General features: G+C 42.5%; 1 pseudogene; it reads left to right on the top strand.

Annotated features, from left to right (window-relative positions):
• Nucleotides 1-1719: 1719 nt before the first annotated feature.
• LOC101050713 (small ribosomal subunit protein eS17 pseudogene) lies at nt 1720-2197 on the top strand (annotated as a pseudogene).
• Nucleotides 2198-8633: the final 6436 nt, after the last annotated feature.

Raw genomic sequence — 8633 nt, 5'->3', positions numbered from 1 at the left:
GATGGGAAAGGGCAATAGGGGTCTCCTAGGTAAGGGAGGGATAGGTCAATGGTGGTTTAACCCAAAGGTGGTTGGCTTAAAGGAGTGAAGCAGGTAAGAAGGTTGTGGTCAAAATGAGGAACTTGAAAGTTTAAAATCCTGAAACTAATTAAAAATGTTGGCCATCTCACAGGGAGCCAAAAATCACAAAATCAGGTGGGCACGGTGGTCAGTGCCTCTAATCCCAGCTACTTGGGAGGCTGAGGCAGGAGGATCATTTGAGCCCAGGAGTTTGAGGATGCAGTGAGTTATGACCACACCTGTGAATAGCTACTGCACTCCAGCCTCAGCAACATAGTGAGACCCCCATTTCTAGAAACAACAACAACAAAACAACAAACAATGAGACCAGAGTTAAGAAACAATGAGACAAAGCTGGGTGCAGTGGCTCATGCCTGTAATTCTGGCACTTTGGGAGGCCGAGGTGGGTGGATCACTTGAGGTCAGGAGTTCAATACCAGCTTGGCCAACATGGAGAAACCCTTTCTCTACTAAAAATACAAAAACTAGCTGGGCATGGTGACACATGCCTGTAATTCCAGCTACTTGGGAGGCTGAGGCACAGGAATCACTTGAATCTGGGAGGTGAAGGTTGCAGTGAGCTGAGATCAGGCCACTGCACTCTCTATCCTGGGTGACAGTGTGAGACTCCATCTCAAAAAATGAAAAGAACAACGAGACCAAAATGTGGACAGAGTTGGAATTTCTGGTGATATTGGCATTGGGAGTGGAAGCAAAGTACATTCTTATGACATTTAGAAAGTACAAACTGTTCAATACTGATTTCCTCACATAAACTTCCCTTGGTGTGTTGATCAACAAAGAGTTACATGGTTTGCCTTAAAAAAATAAAAAGCTCTTTATCTGTGTAAAGCACCAATTCCTTAGATGTTCTCTTCAAAAACATGGTCTAACCAGTTTATTTCTTTAGGATTTGGAGATCAGAGGGCCTGACTTAGAAAAGACCCATTATATCAAGGATTTGACCACTCCTGCCAGAATAGCACTAAGTGCCAAAGGACGTGACCCTTAATTTGAGTCAATAGGTATTATCAGCTTCTGGGAACACAGATTTCCTTCTGAACACAAGCAAGCCTTGAGTAGAAGTTTGTGAGTATATAGCTATGCAAGTAGTATTTTATGGTGTCCAGCAATGCTCTAGTTTAAGCTGGCTGCCCCTTTTTTCTGAATTTACAATTTTTTTTTTTTGAGACAGAGTCTCACTTTGTCACCAGGTGCCAGGCTGGAGTGCAGTGGCACAATCTTGGCTCACTCCAGCTCTGCCGCCTGGTTTCAAGCAATTCTCCTGCCTCAGCCTCCCAAGTAGGGGGGACTACAGGCGCATGCCACCACGTCAGCTAATTTTTGTATTTTTTTAAGTAGAGACAGGGTTTCGCCACGTTGGCCAGGATGGTCTTGATCTCTCGACCTCGTGATCCGCCCGCCTTGGCCTCCCAAAGTGCTGGGATTACAGGTGTGAGCCATGGTGCCTGCCGAATTTACATTACTAATTATTAGAATACATGAGGAAGAAGTGACTGTAAGAACAGGGAAAATTTTTCATTTTCTGTCAGGTGAAAAAAACATGTTACAAAAGAGTTCATAGAGAATATGTGTGTCTGTGTATATGTGTGTATATATATATATATATATAATGAGTATATATGTATAGAAAAATAGACTAAGGACCTGCCAACATGGGCCGCGTTCGCACCAAAACCATGAAGGCGGCGGCCCGGGTCATCATAGAAAAGTACTACACGCGCCTGGGCAATGACTTCCACACGAACAAGCGCGTGTGTAAGGAGATCGCCATTATCCCTAGCAAGAAGCTCCGCAACAAGAAAGCAGGCTATGTCACGCATCTGATGAAGTGGATTCAGAGAGGCCCAGTAAGAGGCATCGCCATCAAGCTGCAGGAGGAGGAGAGAGAAAGGAGAGACAATTATGTTCCTGAGGTCTCAGCCCTGGATCAGGAGATCGTCGAAGTAGATCCTGACATTAAGGAAATGCTGAAGCTTTTGGATTTTGGCAGTCTATCCAACCTGCAGGTCACTCAGCCTACAGTTGGGATGAATTTCAAAACGCCTCGGGGCCCTGTTTGAATCAATGCTGTATTACTTTCAATAAACCTGGGACAACAACAACAACAAAACAACAAATATATATATATATAAACACAGGCTAGAAAAAGAAGCAGCTTTGGATTCTAGGGCTAGGTCATTGAAAAGAGGAACCAAATATAAGAATGATTTATTTTCAAAGAATTAGTAATATAGTACATCTCAAGCAACAAGTCTGGTGAGGGACTTACCTCTCCGAAGACCTTCCATAGCCACCTCCAAAGGAAGCTACTTCATGAGGTGCAGGCTCCATCCCATTCTCCCATCCTAGGACACTACCATGCTCCAGCAGAGCCGCATGGATGGAATTGTCAGGGAATTCCTTTGGCAGCCTATTGGACACTGACATTCTCTGTTCTGATGCAGTCATAGAAAGCACAGGAAACCTCTTTTAATAGAAGACTTTAAATATTTAGATGTGAACTGAACTTGATACCTATATAATGTTCTAGTCTGAGAGTGATGAAGCAATCTGACCTGGTCTCATTAAAAGGAATTAATGTCTAACATATTAGAAATTAAAGCCCCTAGTAATGATTTCTCAAATACTTGCTTCTTGAGCTGACATTTAAATAGCACTGAGAGATGACTGGGGTAGTCACTTTAATGTGCTCAAAATTAACTCTCTACATCAAATTTCTTGTCAGAAGTTACCAAAAAACCTTCCCGTTACTGTTATTTATAATAACAAATTATCACGGTTATTATAATAACACAATCCATTAGATAAGACTATACTTCTTTTTTTTTTTTTTTTTTGAGACGGAGTTTCGCTCTTGTTACCCAGGCTGGAGTGCAATGGCACGATCTCGGCTCACCGCAACCTCCGCCTCCTGGGTTCAGGCAATTCTCCTGCCTCAGCCTCCTGGGTAGCTGGGATTACAGGCACGCGCCACCACGCCCAGCTAATGTTTTGTATTTTTAGTAGAGGCGGGGTTTCACCATGTTGACCAGGATGGTCTCGATCTCTTGACCTAGTGATCCACCCGCCTCTGCCTCCCAAAGTGCTGGGATTATAGGCTTGAGCCACCGCGCCCGGCCTAGATAAGACTATACTTCTAAGGACACTCTGGTAGCAAAACAAACTATTTTTAGCTGCCATCAGTGACTAGATAATTGTCTTCCTGTTTATTTCAATTCCCAGTTAAAAGCAAGTTGTGTATGTTGTAGTACAGCCTCTGGAAGCACTTGTCAGATCAAATGATGCCAAAAAAACAAAACAAAACAAAACAAAACTTGGGGAAAGAGAACATCAGGAAATCATGAAAAAGCATAAATAGAGATAATGAAAGAAAATTAAAGGTTAATTACATTTGTTCATCTGTGTGCCTGTACCGTGTATTTTCTTTCATCCTGTTATTTTCTATGGCTTCTTCTATGTAGATCTCTAAATGGAACTTCTTTCGTTTATTTAGTATAGACTCAAGCAGACTGCTGTCACTGACCAGGACTGTGCAGGGAAAAGCTGGTCCTATTTCCTTTCTGCTTACTTCCTATGTGCTTTTTACTAATTTCCTTTCTTATTCTTGCTCCCCTCCTGCCTCCTGCAGGGCTGCTGGGCTATAGAGATGCCTCATTTTGGGGTGGGTGCAGTGGCTCAGGCCTGTAATCCCAGCACTTTGGGAGGTCGAGGCGAGTGGGTCACCTGAGGTCAGGAGTTCGAGACCAGCCTGACCAACATGGTGAAATCCTGTCTTTATTGAAAATACAAAATTAGCTGGTCATGGTGGTGCATGCCTATAGTCCCAGCTACCTGGGAGGCTGAGGCAGGAGAATAGCTTGAACCTGGGAGGTGGAAGTTGCAGTGAGCCAAGATTGTGCCATTGCACTCCAGCCTGGGCAACAAGAGTGAAACTCTAAAAAAAAAAAAAAACCAAAAACACCAGAACCCAAATGCAATAAAATATATATTAAGAAGAAAGAAAGAAAAAAAGCCCACCATATTTTATTAAAGTTGGATGTGACTGTCCTTCACAATTAATACTACGTGCATCAGAAAAGCATAATTTTTGGTTGCCAAAACAATGACTTCCTTGCTAGTTTAAGCTATGGTTACACAGCTCTAAAGAAACATTAAAAATCTGTATAAATAGGTTGAAAACGTGATTATTTTCTATTCAAATTAAAAATGCAAACACGAATACAATGTTACTTTAAATAATTAAGAAATTGTATCCACTCATTAGCTAAGTAATGAGGCCAAGTCACCCCCAGTAACTTCCCATGATACCAAAGGGAATGCATTTTATCTCTAACGAAGCACAGCTGGGTCTGTCAGGAACTAACAATGTGAAGGTGAGCCCTTGGGCTTCCAGGGAATCTTATTTCCTCTGCTATAGAATTGAAAGATTTTGTACAAAGAATTCCTGCTTTGCAAATATGTTAGGTGGAGTAAGAGGTAAACTTTTTTAAAGGTATTTGGACTTTTTTCTATCTGTACAATACCATAATTCAGAAATATTCCACACTGCTGTTCTGGAAAAATTTTGCTCATAGAATGTAAATGTAATGACTGATATTAAAAAGTCTAAAAATGAAGCATTAAACAATAAAAAAAAATGTGGTTTAAAAACAAAAAACAAAAAACAAAAAAAGAAATGCCTCATTTCCCACTACACCTCATCCTCCCATGAAATTCCCACCTTGGATTGCCAGATTTTGCAAATAAAAATACAGCATGTCCAGTTAAATGCGAATTTCAGTATTTTTTATTTTTTTGAGGCTAAGTGTTGATTTGTCGCTCATGCTGGAGTGCAGTGGCACAAACATACCTCACTGCAACTTCAAACTCATGGCTTAAATTATCCTCCTGCCTCAGCCTCCTGAGTAGCTGGGACTACAAGCATGTACCACTGTGCTGGCTAATTTTTTAAAAAGCTTTGGTAGAGATGAGGTCTCTTTATGTTGACCAGGATGGTTTTGAACTCCTGGCTGCAAGCTGCCTGCTTCAGCCTCCCAAAGTGTTGGGATTATAGGCCTGAGACATAGCGCCAGACCTGAATGTGAATTTCAGATAGATGATGAATATTTTCAGTATATGTCCCTGCAATACTTGGGACATGCTTAAACTAAAAAGTTCTGTTATCTATCTGAAATTCAAATTTAACTTGGAGTCCTGTATTTTATTTGGCAACCTTACGCCTTCCTTATAGGCTTCAGGAAGCTCCAGCAGCTGCCTGGTCCCTATTACTGAAAATTCTATCTGCTTAAGTTCCCTGCTTGAAAGAAGGCCCAAATCAAAACACAGACGTTTCCTCTCAGCAGTCTATGTTCCCATACTCCAAGTCATTCCCAAAAAGGCTTCTTTAGGCATTTTCCACTCTGTTAATTCTTAATTATGAAGGATGGGCAAAATACCAGATATGGACTTCATTTAGCTTTGCCCCCAGGTACCCCAATAATTTTGACATTTAGCAAATGAAGGTAAGGCTCACTGTGATGGACCAGAATTCAAGTGCCTATATAATACACTCTTCTTTTCCATTCCAGTTTAGAATGAAGCTATCAGGAAAGAAGAGCTCTAATGTGAACAAGTTGCATATGTAGTAAAGTCTTTTTTTTGTTTGATTTTTGTTTTTGAGACAGGGTCTCACTCTGTTGCTGGAGTGCGGTGGCATAACCATGGCTCACTGCAGCCTTAGCCACCTAGGCTTAAGCAGTCCTCTCACCTCAGCTTCCCAAGTAGCTGGGACTACACGCTTGCACCACGACACCTGGCTAATTTTTTAATCATTTGTAGACAAAGTCTCCCCATGTTGCTCAGGCTGGTCTCAAACTCCTGGGCTCAAGAGATCTGCTCACCTCAGCCTTCCAAAGTGCTGGGATTATAGGAATGAGCCACCGCACATGACCAAAAGAATGCATTTTTTTTTTTTTTTTTTTTTTTGAGACGGAGTTTCGCTCTTGTTACCCAGGCTGGAGTACAATGGTGCAATCTCGGCTCACCGCAACCTCTGCCTCCTGGGTTCAAGCAATTCTCCTGCCTCAACCTCCTGAGTAGCTAGGATTACAGACACGCGCCACCATGCCCAGCTGATTTTTTGTATTTTTAGTAGAGAGGGGGTTTCACTATGTTGACCGGGATGGTCTCGATCTCTCGACCTCGTGATCCACCCGCCTTGGCCTCCCAAAGTGCTGGGATTACAGGCTTGAGCCACTGCGCCCGGCCAAAACAATGCATTTTATAGTACCTTAGGACAGTTTTTAAAAAGTGAGAAATCGGCTGGGCGTGGTGCCTCGGGCCTGTAATCCCAGCACTTTAGGAGGCTGAGGTGGGTGGATCACCTGAGGTCAGGGGTTCAAGACCAGCCTGGCCAACATGAAACCCTGTTTCTCCAAAAAAGAAAAAGAAAGAAAAAAAATTAGCCAGGCATGGTGGACACCTGTAATCCTAGCTACTCAGATTCTGAGGCAGGAGAATCGCTTGAACTCGGAAGGTAGAGGTTGTAGTGAGCTGAGATCACACCACAGTACTCCAGCCTGGATGAAAGGTCAAGACTCTATCTAAAAAAAGAGTGAGAAATCTACAAATCTAGAGAACCAAGGAGGCAATAATTACATTTAAGTGCAGACTTGAGGAAAAAAATTATTTCATATGAAGAGCAAGCCACCTCAGATGAGGTAGTCCCAACAGATCCCTGGGAGAATAAACTCAGCCTTCACCCTTGAGATTTTCTTTTCACTGGGTCTGAGAACAGCAGGAGGAAAATATAGTATAAATTCCGAATGCCAGGGGGAAGCACCAAGTACTTTAGAAATACTTTTAAGTGGCAAAGTCAATGTTCTTTCAAATCCTTCATTGTTCACAACTGATTTTAAAGTTACTAACAATTTAAGAGTACAGCTTTTAAAAGAATTCCTTCTTCTTGTTGTGTCCAGGAGCTTGCTTGACAGGTAGGTTTTTTTCACTCAAGTGATCAGAACACTAATGGGCAGCCTAAGTGTCTGGTACCAGCTGCTTCCTTCAGAGAATCCCTGCACTCTCCAAGGTCACTGTGGCAGTGCGACTTACTCTGAGTAACCCTAAAAATGTTCTCACTCCTGGACAGGGGACAGATGTAAGCAGTTTATCTCAAGCAGAAGTTAGGAATTTGTGGCTGGGTGCGGTGGCTCACGCCTGTGCCTCCCAGCACTGTGGGAGGCCGAGGTGGGCAGATTACCTGAGGTCAGGAGTTTGAGACTAGCCTGGACAACGTGGTGAAACCCTGTCTCTATTAAAAACACAAAAATTAGCCAGGCTTGGTGGTGGGCGCCTGTAATCCCTGCTACTTGGGAGGCTGAGACAGGAAAATCACTTGATTCTGGGAGGAGAGGTTGCAGTGAGCTGAGATCATGCCACTGCACTCCAGCCTGGGGAACAAAGAGCGAAACTTCATCTTAAAAAAAAAAAAAGTTCTAGGTTTTTTTCTTGTATCTTCTCTCCCTCTCTCTCTCTCTCTCTCTTTTTTTTTTTTTAAAGAGAGAGACAGGATCTTACTATGTTGCCCAGATTGGTCTTCAACTCTGGGCCTAAAGTGATCCTCCTGTCTTGGCCTCCCAAAGTGCTGGAATTAACATACTTGAGCCACCAGGATGGCCTCCTCCTCTATCTCTATGTGTTCCTATGTTGGGAATTTGCATTAGGCTTTTAGATGGGCTTAATCAATACTTTTTGTCTTCTTAAAATGTTTTTCTTAAAACTATGATAGTTGCTTAAAAAAGAAGTTTAGGGCCGGGCGCGGTGGCTCAAGCCTGTAATCCCAGCACTTTGGGAGGCTGAGGCGGGTGGATCACGAGGTCAAGAGATCGAGACCATCCCGGTCAACATAGTGAAACCCCGTCTCTACTAAAAATACAAAAAATTAGCTGGGCATGGTGGCTCATGCCTGTAATCCCAGCTACTCAGGAGGCTGAGGCAGGAGAATTGCCTGAACCCAGGAGGCGGAGGTTGCGGTGAGCCGAGATCGCGCCATTGCACTCCAGCCTGGGTAACAAGAGCGAAACTCCCTCTCAAAAAAAAAAAAAAAAAAAAAAAAAAAAAAAAAAAAAGAAGTTTAGTTTGCTGAAGTCACAGTTTCTAAGTATATAGTTTATGAAATTTGGAAAATAAGCAGGCTGAATTTATGAGAGCTTTCTCAGTACCTTATAATGCTCTTGATATATCCTATGTTTTCCTGGAAAACTCTTTTGTCTTGGTGTGCAGTAATGTTGAATTCAGTAAATGGGTAAGATGAAACGTCCCCTTCTTGGATTTTCCTGAATTGTTTCTCTGTGCATAATACTTACCCTATTTATGCACATGTATATGGTTTGATGTAGATGCGGTTGGTGTTTATTTCATGAAAACAATTACCTTTTTTTACCCTAACATACTTTTTTTTTTTTTTTTTTTTTGAGACGGAGTTTCACTCTTGTTACCCAGGCTGGAGGGCAATGGCATGATCTCGGCTCACTGCAACCTCCGCCTCCTGGGTTCAGGCAAATCTCCTGCCT

This window comes from Saimiri boliviensis, chromosome 2 (genome assembly GCF_048565385.1).
Source record: "Saimiri boliviensis isolate mSaiBol1 chromosome 2, mSaiBol1.pri, whole genome shotgun sequence".
Lineage (NCBI taxonomy): Eukaryota > Metazoa > Chordata > Mammalia > Primates > Cebidae > Saimiri > Saimiri boliviensis.
This window is presented reverse-complemented; position numbering and strand designations above follow the sequence as displayed.